The sequence below is a fragment of the Mustelus asterias genome, chromosome 3, assembly GCF_964213995.1.
Source record: "Mustelus asterias chromosome 3, sMusAst1.hap1.1, whole genome shotgun sequence".
NCBI classification, from domain to species: Eukaryota; Metazoa; Chordata; class Chondrichthyes; order Carcharhiniformes; family Triakidae; genus Mustelus; species Mustelus asterias.
In genome coordinates, this window is record NC_135803.1 from 143,007,352 (window position 1) to 143,023,781 (window position 16,430).

The 16,430-nt window shown below is 45.6% G+C and overlaps 1 protein-coding gene and 1 non-coding gene across 3 annotated transcripts in view; both read left to right on the forward strand.

Moving 5' to 3' along the window:
* The window catches only part of plxnb1b (plexin b1b), a 270,085-nt gene that overhangs the window by 2,420 nt on the left and 251,235 nt on the right, over nucleotides 1-16,430 (forward strand). The gene's annotated exons all lie outside the window — the stretch shown is intronic.
* LOC144491912 (U2 spliceosomal RNA) lies at nucleotides 12,186-12,378 on the forward strand. Its single transcript, XR_013497509.1, has one exon. It is a non-coding gene; the product is annotated as a U2 spliceosomal RNA (small nuclear RNA).

The following is a 16,430-nucleotide window of genomic DNA, read 5'->3' on the forward strand; positions in this document are numbered from 1 at the left end:
TGGCGACTAGGGGATTTTCACAATAACTTTGTTGGAGTGTTAATGTCAGCCTTCTTGTGACACTCATGAATAAACTTTTGTTATGCACATTTACATGCAGAGAGTGGCAGTGCAGTGAATTGGAAGAGTGAACCGTGAATTCGCACTGGTTAGTACTGCTGCCTCACAGCCCCAGGGACCTGGGTTCAATTCTGGCCTCGGGTCACTGTCTGTGCGGAGTCTGCGCGTTTTCCCCGTGTCTGCGTTTTCCTCCGGGTGCTCCGGTTTCCTCCCACACTCCAAAGATGTGGAGGTTAGGTGGCCATGGTAAATTGCGCCTTAGTGTAGGGGGTTTACAAGGATGGGGCCTGGGTGGGATTGTTGTCGGTATGGGCCAAATGGCCTCCCCCTGTACTGTAGTGATTCTATAAATTGGGCCATTTTCCACCCCACACATCTCTCAATATTGCAAACTGTCTGTGCTGGAAAGTGGGGGAGAGAAGAGAGAAAGAAGTGTGTCCATATTGGGTTATACGTTTTGAACTAGTTCCCTCCCTTCCCCCGCCTCCTCACTCAACAGCGTGGCGTTTCTCATTGAGGTAAAGTTTCAGGGGTGGCAGAGTCATTCCCAGTATTGCACCCAAGTGGGGCTCTTATTCGTATGTTGCCCCCTGTCTGTGAATGTTGGCAGGTTATTCGACTATATGGGGGACATCACAGCTCAGATTGTGTGTCATGCAGAAGCCTGACTTTATGGAGGGGAGGGGTGAGGAAGTTGCTGCACAATCAGCAGGAGGAACCCCAGCAGGTTACCTTATAACCTAAGGGCTTAATGACCAAATGTAGTCCTTGTATCACTGCCCCAGCTGTGAAGACTTAACAGTGCATGAATCAAGCCCGGCTAGAGGGCTGACTTTGCCTGTGAACTATTTGTAAACTCCAGGTCTTCACCTAAGATTTTGAAAAATCTGTTCTTGCTGTGGGGCAGGAGCAGAATCTACAAAGTCCACAGTTTACAATTGGTGGGGATTGATAGCTGTGAGACATTTCAATATTTTCATCCACCTATGGTTGATAGTATTCCCAGGACTAATTAGACATTAAACATGGCTAATGTCCATGTTTAATTATCCTCCATTAAATTGTTCCTTCGATTAGTTTGCCACAGTGTTGCCTTGATTGTTCATGCACAGATGCAGGGTTCACGGCTGGTTGTAGTAGGGTATCATTAGTGGAAGTGGCTCTCCGTTAATGTTGACAGTGGGGTGCTGATCCTTTTTGGGGTGGGAAGATCAGGAAGGACCGTGCACCGCAGTGACCCTGGCTGGATGTACACATTGAGGATGTTGACAGGCTCACTTGACAGTGTGGTATCCTCCCAGAGTTGGATGGACATGTGCAGGTTTGGAACCAAGTGTGGCTACTTGACTGAGTGGGGTGCAGAGTGTGCGGGGCTGTACCCTAATGAGAACAGAATTAGCAGAAGAAGATGGGAGAGAGCTGGAGAGGCAGCCAAGTATGAGTATGACCGCACTGCAAATGTTTTGGTGGTTTTTTTCCCCCCTCAGTTTGCGAATGATGTGTACTGCAGGCAACTACTGTATGTACGTGAACTGAATCAATAGTTTATAACTTGACTTGTCGGTGTTCATGATTACTGCACTGCAAGAGAATTCAGTTTATTGATACAACTTTTCATGTGAACTTTATGTTCCAGGCTGTGTTTGACTCTGGAGTGTGGTTCTGTTGCTGCCTTTTAAGTGTCATAACCAAACTATTCTTACGTTTTAGGGGTGACACAATGGTTAGCACTGTTGCCTCACAGTGCCAGGGACCTGGGTTCGATTCCCGGCTTGGGTCACAGTTTGTGCGGAGTCTGCACATTCTCCCCGTGTCTGTGTGGGTTTCCTCCGGGTACTCCAGTTTCCTCCCACAGTCCAAAGACGTGCTGGTTAGGTGCATTGACCCGAACAGGTGCCGGAGTGTGGCGACTAAGGGATTTTCACAGTAACTTCATTGCAGCGTTAATGTAAGCCGACTTGCGACAATGGTAAAATAAACTTTAAAGTTGATATCACCAAGATTGTGCCATTGGATTTGATTTTAATGATAGCTTTTGATAAAAGCAGTAGATGTTGTAACTGTTTGTTTAAATTTAAAGTTTTGTTTGAATTATTGTGGCGTCATATCATTGGACTCAAGGCGACAGACCAAGTGCTGGTAAATGGGATAAGAATAAATAGGTGCTTGATGGCTAGCGCAGACATGGTGGGCCGAAGGGCCTCTTTCTGTGCTGTAAAACTCTTATGATGCAAGTGGAATGTGATGCAACCAGAGAATGAAGGGCTTTTCAATGACAAGCTGAATAATTCGCTGAAGTAGCTTGTGTATGAAGTTGGTTTTAATCAGTCATGGTTTGAAGGATCTTTGTATTGTGGAGCTGTATCACAAGAAGCAGAGCTGGGCTGCAGTGATGGTGAGTTTACATTGTAATCAGTCCTGGTTCCCCACTGATTATTAACCTCACTGGCATAATGTTGCGTTTTGCTGATGATACTTGACTGCATTGCAAGTACAATGTCCCTATCTTTGCACATTGTTTGAAGATCCAGCTTAAAAACAAAGTCATGAATGTTATTTAATCTTGATTAAACAAGGCAATTCACATGAGCTCAAATAAGGAATACAGGTAAGAAAACTCACGTCAGTTGTCTCATCTGCCTCTTCCCTTTCTTTCCCCCGCCTTCCATGACAACGTGTCTGTAATGTGAGATACAGATTGGCATGATGTGTGCGACCAGATGCACAGGGAATAATGGTAAGCGATTTAAAGTAAACTGACCAGATGTACAGCGAATAAGGGCAGGCAATGAACAGTAAAATGCCTGAGGGCACCATAATGTGGGAATTATATGGTCACTGTGTGGGCACAAGGATGCCAAGAATACTGAGAGGAGCAACTGAGAGGGGAGGCAATGGCCGAGTGGTATTATTGCTAGACTATTAACCCAGAAAACCCAGCTAATGTTCCGGAGACCCAGGTTTGAATCCAACCACGGCAGATGGTGGAATTTGAATTCAATAAAAAATATCTGGGAAATATTCCTTTTCCCCTTTTTTCTCAATTTTATCTCTCCCATCCATCTCCCTCACCCCCTCCCAATTCTTCATCTGTCACAGCTTACCCTCTGATTTCAGCTTGTCTGCCCATTCACACCTTTTATTCTCTCTCTGTGGACTGCCATTAGCACCTCTCGTAGCAGTAGGGGTTGTTGTGGCCTACTGCTGCTAATTTGCATATCCTTCTGTCCAATCCAGAGGCAGTAAAGTTTTGCTCCTGAATAATGCCACACTCCAAATCGCTTTTCCGGTGTCTGCAGCTTACAAGCAAAAACTGAATCGGGAGAATCCGTCAAAGAAAGTCATGCAGTTTTGGTTACGGAATTGGATGATCTCCTACAGAACTGCTTGGAGTCAGTGGACTGGTCAGTATTTAAAAACTCTGCGACCAGCCTGAACGAGTACGCCATTACAGTAACTGACTTCATTAGTAAGTGTGTAGAAGACTGTGTGCCGAAGAAGCAAATCTGCGTGTTTCCCAACCGGAAACCATGTTTGAACAGGGATATCCACTGCTTGCTAAAGTCCAGGTCTGAGGCGTTCAAGTCAGGCGTCACTGGACCAATGCAAGAAATGATGTGGAGATGCCGGCGTTGGACTGGGGTTAACACAGTAAGAGTTTTAACAACACCAGGTTAAAGTCCAACAGGTTTATTTGGTAGCAAATGCCATTAGCTTTCGGAGCGCTGCTCCTTCGTCAGATGGATTTCTACTCCATCTGACGAAGGAGCAGTGCTCTGAAAGCTAATGGCATTTGCTACCAAATAAACCTGTTGGACTTTAACCTGGTGTTGTTAAAACTCTTACTGCCAATACAAGAAAGCCAGATACGATCTACGAAGATCCTTCAAAGATGCCAAAAGACAGTACTGGACCAAGCTCGAGTCCCAGGCTCGCCACACCGACCCCTGCCGGCAATGGCAAGGTCTGCAAGACATAACAGACTACAAGATGAAGGCAGGTACAATTGCCGGCTCCAATGCACCCCTCCCTGGGAGGGGTGCAACACATTCTACACCTGTTTTGAGCAAGAGGTCAGTGAGAGCAAGCCCTCCATCCCGGAAGCCTCAGTCGAACCTGTATCTGAGGTCACCATTGCAGATGTCAGAACAGCCTTCTCAAAAGTCAACCCAAGGAAAGCAACTGGCCTGGATGGGGTACCCGGACGAGCACTCGGGTTCTGCGTGGACCAGCTGGCGGGGGTATTTGCAGACATCTTCAACCTCTCTTTACACCAATCTGAGGTCCCTATCTGCTCCAAGAAGATGACCATCATCCCGAAAACAAAGAAAAGCCAGGCAGCGTACCTTAATAACTATCATTCCTTACTATACTCCTTATACACCTATGACTGTGTGGCCAAATTCCCCTCCAACTCGATTTTAAAGTTTGCTGATGACACCACCGTATTGGGTCAGATCTCAAACCAATGAGGAGACAGAGTACAGGAAAGAGATAGAGAATCTGATGAACTGGTGCAGTGATAATAATCTCTCCCTCAATGTCAACAAAATGAAGGAGATTGTCATCGACTGCGTAGAGGAGAACATGCTCCTGTCTACATCAATGGGGACGAACTGGAAATGGTTGAGAGCTTCAAGTTTTTAGGTGTCCAGATCACCAACAGCCTGTCCTGGTCTCTCTATGCGGACGCTATAGTCAAGAAAGCCCACCAAAGCCATTACTTTCTCAGAACACGAAGGAAATTTGGCTTGTCTGCTACAACTCTCTCCAACTTCTACAGATGCACCATAGAAAGCATTCTTTCTGGTTGTATCACAGCTTGGTATGGCTCCTGCTCTGCCCAAGACCGCAATAAACTATAAAGGGTCGTGAATGCAGCCCAATCCATCACGCAAACCAGCCTCCCATCCATTGACTCTGTCTACACTTCCCGCTGCCTTGGAAAAGCAGCCAGCATAATCAAGGACCCCACGCACCCCAGGCATTCTTTCTTCCACCACCTTCCATCGGGGAAAAAGGTACAAAAGTCTGAGGTCACGTACCAACCGACTCGAGAACAGCTTCTTCCCTGCTGTCATCAGACTTTTGAATGGACTTACCTTGCATTAAGTTGATCTTTCCCTATGCCCTAGATATGACTGTAAAACACTACATTCTGCACTCTCTCCTTTCCTTCTCTATGAACGGTATGCTTCGTCTGTATACCATGCGAGAAACAATACTTTTCACTGTATGCTAATACATGTGACAAATCAAATCAAATGCATCCTAAGAGGACACATACATTGTTAATTTTAATGCAAATGAGTGTCAGAGAGCTTTGCGCCCAGATTTGTGCTGGGTGTGGCTTGAGGGCAAATTGACTTGACACGAGAGAAAATAATGTCCTTAAACATGCCAACTTAAACAGGGCAGCTGGATAAACAATCTGTTAATTCTTTAAAGCTTTGATTGGTTTATTGGTTCTCCAATCATAGAATCCCTACATGTAGAAAGAGGCCATTTGACCCATTGAGCCAGCACCGACAACAATCCCACCCAGGCCCTATCCCTGCAACCCTATGTATTTACCCCGCTAATCCCCCTGACACTAGAATCAATTTAGCATGACCAATCAACCTAACCAGCACATCTTTGGAAGGAAACCGGGGCACCCGAAGGGAACCCACGCAGACACACGGGGAGAACGTGCAGCCTCCGCACAGACAGTCACGCAAGCCAGGAATTGAACCCAGGTCCCTGGCGCTGTGAGGCAGCGGTGCTAAATACCGTTTGTATTCATGAACGAAGCGTATGCAAGTGCACCTTTACAGTCACCCAGCTCCGTAGGCCTGTTTGTAAAGAGGTCTGACGAGAGGGGCTGAGGTTGCATTTCAGGCACAGTAACACAGTGATTTATTGCTTTCCTCTTGGGCAGTGCAAGAGGAAGGTTAGCTTTGGAGGGGTCAACCTTTGCCTGCTGAGCTAAAGAAAATATAAGTTTGTTCTGCGCAGGTCCTGAGATGGGGTTTGTCACGTCAAGGTTGGCAAATGACACTCGTTGGAAAATGGAACAAAGGGCGCTGAGAAACTTTCTCATTAGCAGAAAACACTTGCTAATTGACTAAATGGGTTGCATCTTTCTTTTAAACAAAAGAAAGCCAGTCTGACCTCTAATCGACCTGATCATCTTGCTCAGAACGATTGGCCTTTTCCTGACCCAGGAAGGTGCCGCGGTTACACCTTTAGCTTTGAAGTGGACACGCTAAACTGTAAAGAGCTCCACTTAATACACACCAAGCATTATGTGAATAGAATGTTCCCGTGATTACAACCTGCCAGATCATCTGACTCCCTGCCAGTCGGGTTCTGAGGGATCCACTCGTGGGTCCCTGCAATGGAAGGAAATAATCACGGTCGAAGTTGCAAAGTATTTTTGTGTGGATTAAGATGAAAAGCTGTCGGGATCACAATTATACGGGGAGAAAAAGCAAGGTGGGCCTTCCCTTTCCCTGTCATTACATAAACTGTGAGGATCAGTGGCTTCGAAGTGATTTTTCTTTTTGTTTGAGCGCCCCGGCATCATTAATTATGGAGAGACGCAGAACTTCTCTCGCTGCTTGTTAACAGATCGCTTCACCCTCTTGAGGCGGCTGGGTTTTTCTTGTTCCAGTTTTGTTTCTCGACTTATAAACATTCTTTTCTGATAGTCGAGGATTTCTGTTCAACCCACGCTGCCACTAAATGGGGGAGGCTTTGCTTTCAGACTTGCTTTTTTTAAAATATTGCGCTGCAGATGGACTGATTAAGACATGAATTAGACACTGGAGGAGTGTTGTGTATACAGAGCGATTGTTTGGAGGCTGGAATTTCCATTTAATCCCAATGTATTTGGTCTGAGTCAGGAGAACGGTGGTGGGGGACGGTCATGATTAATTGCAACCACTCCAGGGCGCTGGTACCGTATAGAGTGCCTCGAGTGGCACAAGATCCAACAAAAGGGATACAATTTTAAAAAAGAAACAAACATTTTCGTACAAACTCCAAAGGAAGATAGAGATTGGAGACGCTTTTTGCGTCTTCAAGTGCTGCGATGTGGATAGTGTTCCCAAATCTCCAAGAACAAGGCGACATTTCCATAACGCCATTAGAATCCCTACAGTGCAGAAGGAGGATATTCGGCCCATCGAGTCTGTACCGACAACAATCCCACCCAGGCCCTATCCCCGTAATCCCTCACATTTACCCTGCTAATCCTCCTGACACTCGGGGGGGCAATTCACCATGACCAATCCACCTAACCAGCACTTCTTTGGACTGTGAGAGGAAACCAGAGCACCCGGAGGAAGCCCCCACAGACGCGGAGAGAAAGCGACAACTCCACACAGACACCCAAGGCTGGAATTGAACCCAAGTCCCTGGAGCTATGAGGCAGCTAACCACCTGTGTCATCGTGCCGCCATCAAATGTCAACCACATTAATGTGGATTTGGAATCACATTTAGGTCAGATCAAATCAGAACAGCGGTTTTCCTTTTGTCAAGGACATTTGTGAACTAGATGGGGTCTTTAATATGACAAGCAACAATGGTTTCATGGTTGTCACTAGATTTTTCATTTTGGAGTTTTATTGAATTCAGTTTTCCCTCATTCCTGGTCCGTGCCACTGCCACTCATCATCTTCCAGTCGCTGCTTCCAACCCCTGTGGGATATATAGGGCCCACATCACCCCCATTCGCCAAATCTCCAATTGAACCCCAAAACTCCCTTTCCATGGGGTCCTACCTCTCACACCCCACCAAGAAACTTAATTCCCCACTTCTGTCTCATCGCTCCCCCACCCAGAACCCTCAGTCCTCAGGCGTAATTTGCCCCCATTGCCCATGCCCACCCTCCAGTCATGTGTCCCTCCCCATCCTACCCAATTTCACAGCCCCTAGTAATTCCTCCCTCCAAATTTCAGAGGTACTTGCTTCCCAATTCAGGCTCTCTGTGGGTGGTAGGATCGAACTGCAGCCCGCAGGAGAGGTCCACAAAAAGGTGGGAAACCAATTTACACAAAATTAATATAAGGTCATGTTTTGACTGCTGCTGCTAGGCCAATAGTTTGTTAGCAACAGTGCGACACAAAAGTGGGTCTGCCACTCACATGGGTGCATCTGCAGCAGGGAATTTAAAACCACTGATCACGCCAACTGCTCGCAGTAGCGCCCCAAATCCCAATGACTCCTGTGGAGTTTGCACGTTCTCCCCGTGTCTGCGTGAGTTTCCTCTGGGTGCTCCGGTTTCCTCCCACACTCAAGATGTGCAGGTTAGGTGGATTGGCCATGCTAAATTGCCTCTAAGTGTCAGGGGGATAAGTAGGGTAAATGTGGGGTTACAGGAATAGGGCCTGGGTGGGATTGTTTTTGATGCCGGCTCGATGGGCCGAAAGAATCCCTACAGTGCCAAAGGAGGCCAATGATTCTATGCTATGCTCTGTCATAGAGTTTTTGTAGACTCGATGGGCCGAATAACCTCCTTCTGCATGTAAGGATTCTATGATGCTACGCTCTGTCAGAGAGTTGGTACAGACTCGATGGGCCGAATGGTCTCTTCTGCACTGTCGGGATTCTATGAAAACTGGGAATTTTACTGTGACTAAAAAGTCAAAGATTATTTCCGTAAGTGGGTTTCCAAGGATTCGAGTTGGAAGTAACACGGGGAAAGGGAGATGGAAGGTTCTTGAATTGAGATCTACCTGGATGTCCGTTCCATCACTATTTGTGGTGATTAAGATCGAGACTCAACTTTTTCATTTTAATGAGAATGGGATAAATAGTTGATCATGTGATCAGGCATCACATGGTCAGGTGTCTTATGATTAACACTCGAGGGATACACCGTGGAAGAGTTGGCAAGCCAGCTACTGAACCTTGCACTGGTGACAGTAGTTGCAAATCAGACCCCCTCATTTCTATGATGTGTCTCCTTACTACCCTGTGGGTTGCTCAGAACATTGTGGTTGTTGAGTGCATCAGTGTGTTGGAGTTGTATTGCGAAACACCGTCCTGATAATGAACACACTGACGCACAGAAGTGGTTTAGTATCATTCTCTGGCTGACCCATTGCCTCACTAATGAATGTTTCCCAGGCCTGCTCTCCGAGGCAGGCTTTTATTGATATTGAGACTAAATGAAGCAGTACAATATGCCAGCGCTGGTGCCTCCCGCTGTATGAAACGATCCCTCGAGGCAAATGTGAGCAACCACTCGGCAGTTATTTAGAATGGCAAGATTTGGCAGTTGAGGGGGAAGCGGTAAATAACTTAATAAACTATTCATGAAACTACGTAAGTAAACTAACAGGCTTCAGCAATGGGGATGAAAGGTCTGGATCGACTGACGTATGGCCACCTATACCGACGTATATATACATATAGGTGTGGGTGTCATGCTGGCACAGTGGTTAGCACTACTGCCTCACAGCACCAGGGACCTGGGTTCAATTCCGGCCTCGGGTCACTGTCTATATTGAGTTTGCACATTCTCTCCTTGTCTGTGTGGATTTCCTCCGGGTGCTCCGGTTTCCTCCCACAGTCCGAAAGACGTGCTGGTTAGATGCATTGGCCATGGTAAATTCTCCCTCAGTGTATCCAAACAGGTGCTGGAGTGTGGCGACTAGGGGATTTTCACAGTAACTTCATTGTGGTGTTAATGTAAGCCTACTTGTGACTTTAATAAATAAACTTATTAACATTACAGTCTTTCTCAAAATTTTATTTTATTTTATTATTGTCACATGTATTAGTATACAGTGAAAAGTATTGTTTCTTGCACGCCATACAGACAAAACATACTGTTCATAGAGTACATCGGGGAGAAGGAAAGGAGAGGGTGCAGGATATAGTGTTGCCAATACAGGTAGGATGAAGAGACAAGCAAATTACTGCGGATGCTGGAATCTGAAACCAAAAGAGAAAACGCTGGAAAATCTCAGCAGGTCTGGCAGCATCTGTAAGGCGAGAAAAGAGCTGACGTTTCGAGTCCAGGTGACCCTTTGTCAAAGCTAAGAGGCATAGAAAGTGGGAGATATTTATGCTGCAGGGTGAGGGAATGAAAGATGAGTCATAGCCACAAAAACAAAGGGAAAGGCTGCTAATGGCTGTCCACAGAGAGAATAGAAGATGGAGAGAACCTGAAATCAGGGGGTAAGCTGTGGCAGATGAAGATGTGGGGGGAGGGGGGGGAGATGGGTGGGAGAGAGGTAAAATTGAGAATAAGGGAAGCAAAGGGAGAGAAAAGGTAAGAAAAGAAGGATAAAATAGTGGGAAAGAGTGGGGGGAAGAAAAATGAAGAAATAAAGGGTAGGGAACAGTTAAAAATTATATCAAATGAAAATAAAGGGGCGAAGAGAAAGATCAGCTTAATGTATGATAGGACCATTCAGAAGTCTGATGGTAGCAGGGAAGAAGTGTTCTTGAGTCGGTTGGTACGTGATCTCAGACTTCTGTACCTTTTTCCCAATGGAAGAGAATGTCCAGGGTGCGTGGGGTCCTTGATTATGCTGGCTGCTTTGCCGAGGCAGTGGGAAGTGTAGACAGAGTCAATGGATGGGAGGCTGGTTTGTGGGATGGATTGGGCTACATTCACAATCCTTTTGCCTCTAGTATTCCTCACTCACTCTGGTTATGTGACAGTTTTACAAACTTGTATATCTACGTGACCATTCCAAAACTCTGAACCAGTATGCAACATCAAAGGATACAATGATATCTAGCCCACAATTGCACATAAAATCATCTGGTAACTTGCAGGAGCACTCGCAATATTTAATCGTGTCAGCTATGTCACACATTATAACGAGCATTTCTTCCAGGACATATTCTGTGGAAAGATATGGAACAATGGGAAAGTACAGTCTGTATCTGATATTTTTTGTAAAATTTGTAATTAACTATGCAGAATTTTTATTCATACAACTGCACAGTATCCATTTTGGAAAGTTAATGTGCGGAGTGGGGTTGGGGTGCAGGTTCAAAGGTGAAAGTTCACCTGTTTGCCTTGGGGACCCAATACTCTCGCGCACCAGGCCTGGCCCTGGGAAGCGCTCCCCTCGCAACAGTTGTCTCTGAGTGGCAACGACTTGCGTTCTCTGGAGCAGGGCCTTCTCTTTGGGGCTTTGCAAACCGAGTGACCCAGAAGAGAAGTTTCCATAGAAATATAATCAATCTGCGAAGTGGTGTCAGAAATTCGAGTGTGCGGTAGTTACTTGCATTTTAAGATTCTGCGCAGGTCCTTCTGCAGCAGGAGTCTTAGAAATTATAAATATTGCCAAAAGCTAGTCCATCGCTGTCTGAATTTTCATTCATTATCACACTCTCACTAACAGGCTCTGTATGTATGCCCCTGATCGTCCTTGTGAAAGGATTGTGATCTCTTCATGTTGGGATTGAACACAGAGATTGCAAAATAATAAAATCTCCCAGGCCAAAGAGAGAGCTCATTAGTGACCACTTACTTCATCACGGAGGGTCTTGTCTGTTGTAATGTGACATTTAATCTGCATTGATTCATGAACCCATGGTATTTCTGGGCTAGACTGATTCATGAGGCCGTGACTTCTTTGTAACAGGATGAAAGGCGCTGGCTAAAGCAGCCGGCTGAATGCTCAGAGTGTGCTGTGGTTACTGGAATTGACAACTTTTTTATTTATTTTTAAATTTTTGAAGGCATTCAGTAAAGGGCATAGCAGAAATGGTGCAGTAAGAGGCCATTCAGTCCATTGTGCCTATGCTGGATAGAAACATAAAAACTAGAAGCTGGCGTCGACCATTTGGTCCTTTGAGCCTGCTCCGCCATTCATTTTGATCATGGCTGATCATCAAAATCGATATCCTTACACCTCCCACCTCCCCCCACCCAACCATATCCCTTGATCATTTTAGCCCCAAGAGCTATATCTAATTCCTTCTTGAAATCACACAATGGTTTGGTCTCATAGCGCCAGGGACCCGGGTTCAATTCCAACCATGGGTGACTGTTTGTTTGTGTGGCGTTTGCTCATTCTCCCCATGTCTGCGTGGGTTTCCTCCAGATGCCCCAGTTTCCTCCCTCAGTCCAAAGATGTGCAGGTTAGGTGGATTGGCCATGCTAAAGGTGTATCGCTTCTCGGCCTTTTGGCTAAGATCAAGTGTAGTATGGATTGGATACTGCGCTTGGTTGAGGCCATTAGGTTGCATTTAAGCTTCATATTCATATGAAGCAATTTTTAAAAGTGGCATCTCGGCCTTTTGGCTAAGATGCAAATGAGATCAAGCCTTGGAGGAGGAAACCTCCCCCTCCTCCAATCAGCTTGGCTCATGTAGATCAGGCCCAAGACAGGTGTGAAGGCCCTGTCTTGTCAGCCTGGATCGGAAATGTCTCAACTTGTTGAGACTCTGAATTGGACTTGATTTGATTGAATTGGAAAAGTATATTTAAAAAATGTCCCTTTGTGTCAGAGGGATTAGCAGGATAAATATGAGGGGTTACGGGGATAGGGCCTGAGTGGGATCGTTGGTAGTGCAGACCTGATGGGCCAAATAGCCTCCTTCTGCACTGTAGCGATTCTATGATTTTATGGAGGCAGAGTTTACTCATCTGCTCACTGGGTGATGGACTGGCCTCCAATAATCCAGCCATCCTTCCGTAAGCAAGTGATATGAGTCATGGTAACGTGGTGTGAGTTTAGTTAAACAGTTGGGTGTTTAATTAAGTTCACCATACATGTGGTTAAGTCCAGCACAGCCAACATTAGGTACTTGAAGTTAGAAAGGATTCACCTCCATGTATGGTGTGTTGCTAGACTTTGGCCTATCCTCTGGCCATCAGCAACGGCACCGGAGATTTGATAGTCACATGTATTTTTTTCCTCTATTCGTTCTTCCTTGTCCGAAGGCACATGCGTTCCTGGGATATTCTTTGTGGCTGCTGCAGCCCTTTAGTGACCCAGACAAATTCCATGTTTTTCCTGGAAGCCTGGACATTGTGTGTCCAGCCTTGGAGGTTATCTCATCCTCCGTTCCATCCTGTCCTTGGTCAAATCTCCGCACCCGGATCCAATCTACAGCACAGGTCTCTGGATAGCGAATAAGGAAAGACTTGCATTTACTTGGCACCTTGCACTCTTTTTTAAAAATGTATTAATGTCACAAGTAGGCTTACATTAACACTGCAATGAAGTTACTGTAAAAATCCCCTAGTCGCCACATTTCAGCGCCTGTTCGGGTACACTGAGGGAGAATTTAGCATAGCCAATGCACCTAACCAGTATGTCTTTGGGACTGTGGGAGGAAACCGGAGCACCCATAGGAAACCCACGCAGATACAGGGAGAACGTGCAGACTCTGCACAGACAGTGACCCAAGCCGGGAATCGAACCCGGGTCCCTGGTGCTGTGAGGCAGCAGTGCTGCCCTCAAAGGATGTCTCAGAGCACTTTTGAAGTGTAGTCATTGGCAGGGATTTTTTTTGTGGAACCCGTTGCGGGCGCGTCAGAATAATTTGGCGCATCGACAAACCTTCCATTGATTTTTGGTGGGAATTTGCAGGACAGGAAATTCCTGGCTGTTGTTTCTAATGTGTAGAGGAATGTGACAGCCAATTTGTGCTCTGCAAGACAGAGAGAGACACTCTGCCAACTGTCTTTCCCCCTGCCCTTGTGCCACTCTCATCCCTTTGCCCGGGAGTACTGCCAGTATCCTGACTGAGATTAGCCAGCTCTCCATAGATCAGAGACACTGCTGTCAGTGAAATGTTTTCTGGGTCAGTGAATTACTCCAAAGCGATTAGAATGTCCCCAATGGGTAGAATTCATAAAAATCCGGGCAGAAGATTGAGCAGTGAAAGGGTTAAGGCGGATCTGTGTGAATCACGGAAAGGAGTTTAAGGGCAGAAGAATAATTTTCTGTTCAGCTTTTCCCTGAAAGAAGCTGCATCAAAAAGCTCGGAATATTCCGGATGCTTTGTGGAGAAAACAAGCACAAATCCTTCATGTCTGGAACAGGTGCAGCCTGGCAATTATTTTGAACAGCTTTGACCGTGGCGAGTACTTCAGGAATTTGTAACGATGTTTAAAGGTACAAAAGTCCAGGGGGTTTGTGGGGGGTGGCGGGGGGGGGTGGCGATTGAGTCCAGCCAAGGGACTGGGTGGAGGTGCTGTCGCCTTGCCTGGGGTGGGGGAGGAGTGTCAGCAATGCCTCGTAATCCTGCTTGCCAAAATGGAAACTTTTAAAGTAAAGGAACCCCTCATTGAGATAAATTCAAACCTTTTGGACAGTGTAAAATGTTGAGGAAAAACCAGGGCTCAACATAGTCTAATGCAAAATCTGAACAGATTTCTTTTTAAGACTAACATTACCTTGGTAGGTGTTAAGACGCAGGCCAGAAGCTCCAAGGTGTTTTATAAAGTTAGCCTAGGGGATTTTCACAGTAACTTCATTGCAGTGTTAATGTAAACCTACTTGTGACTAATAAATATATACTTTACTGGACCCTCTGTTTTACATTTGATTTTGGCGTTAGGGTGAGCGAAAGATGTTTCACTCCAGATATGATTCAAGTGACCCATTAGGGAGCTTTTATCAAATAAAATTTATTTAAGAACACAGTTAAAATATAATAAAAAGATTGAGCATAACTTTTACCAATTACAAGAATTAAACACAACACGGTATAACTCCTAACAGTTATCTCAGTTATTCCAAGTTAAGCACTATCTCAGAGACACACACCCTTCCTCAGACTTGGCACAAAAACAAGTATGTTCACGTGATGCTGGATTTGCAGCTTTTAACAGCTTTGTGAATCGGTCCGTTGAATGTTGGATCAAATCTCTGAGGCCTCCCAGTCCTGGAACTTTCCAAAAAGCCTCGGGAGAGAGACAGTGCCCTCTTCCACTAGCTTCGAGCAGCAACTGAAACTAAAACTGGACTTTTCTCTGAAGCATAGCTGTCCCTAGCCGTGACATTAACTGTCAATCAATCTCAATCAAGCTCCATTCAGCAATCCCCAAAGGACCATTAAACCACAGGACACTGCATTAGTCCAGATTAAAATCAACATGATGTCCATTATATTGCCTCAGTAACAATTAGAGGACACCGGCTGCAGACAATATGGTGCCGACAAAATCCTTGCAGAGAAAGACGGTTAAAATACATTTCTTAAAGTCACAGTTTCATCACATAGGGCAGAATATTGATTGTACATCAGTTGAGTGTTCCATTGTATTTTTCGGGACTCCCCTGCTTTTGTGTATATTTCACAGTAGGTGCCATCAAAGAGGAATTGTTGGTTGAAAGTAACTCAGCTCCTAACTGCCCAGAGCCTCTGTGATGGAACACTCCCCACTTGCCTGGATGGGTGCAGCTCCAGCAACACTCAAGAAGCTCAACATCCGGGATAACAGTCCACTTGATTGGCACCACTTTAGGCATTTAATCCGTCCAGCTTCGACGCACAGTGGCATTAGTATACCACCTACAAGATGCATTGCAGCAACTCGCCCTTCAGCCTCCTTCTAAACCAGTGACCTCTGCCACCTAGAAAGGTAAGGATAGCAAGTACATGGGAACACCATCATCTGCAAGTTTCCCTCCAAGTCATTCACCACCCTGACTTGGAAATATATCGCCGTCCCTTCACTGTCGCTGGGTTAGAATCCTGGAACTCCCTCTCCAACAAAACCTTTGGTGTACCTACACCCCATAGACTCCAGCGGTTCAAAGAAGTGGCTCACCACCACCTTCTCGAGGACAATTAGTCTGCCCTTGCCAGTGACACTCATATCATGAAAGAATAAAAAGCGACGTGCAATGTGTGTTTCTGATAATAAAAGTATTGTCAGTGAATAAAGACTAGGCTTCAGTGTTATATCTGTCACCAGCTTGCTGTTGTAGTTTGGGGATTTGGGTGTGAGTCCTAGCTGCAGGAGTTTGTACGGTGTAGGATTAGATAGTAGTTATTGTGAAATTGCTATTTGCAGCTTACTTTCCCATCACAGATGCTCCTCAATAGAATTGCTTTGCTTTTGTATTTCCAAACCAATTCCCTTCATCTAACACACTGGGATGTCACAGAGATTGGGATATATATAGATATATCGTGGAAACACACAACACAGGAGAAGGCCATTCAGCTCATCTTGCCTGTGCTACCTCTTTTTTGAAAGAGAATTTCAATTAGTCCCTCTCCCCATTATTTCCCCATGTCCTTGTTAATATTTCCATTTGTATAAAATAGTTGAGCTCAACAATCCATCTCCAGGTTAAAAGTTTGTTACAAGTGGTAAACCTCTGTTCATGAACAAAGTCCCTCTGCTGAATACACTGGGGTAGTGACTCTCTGTCTGTGCACATGGTTGACAT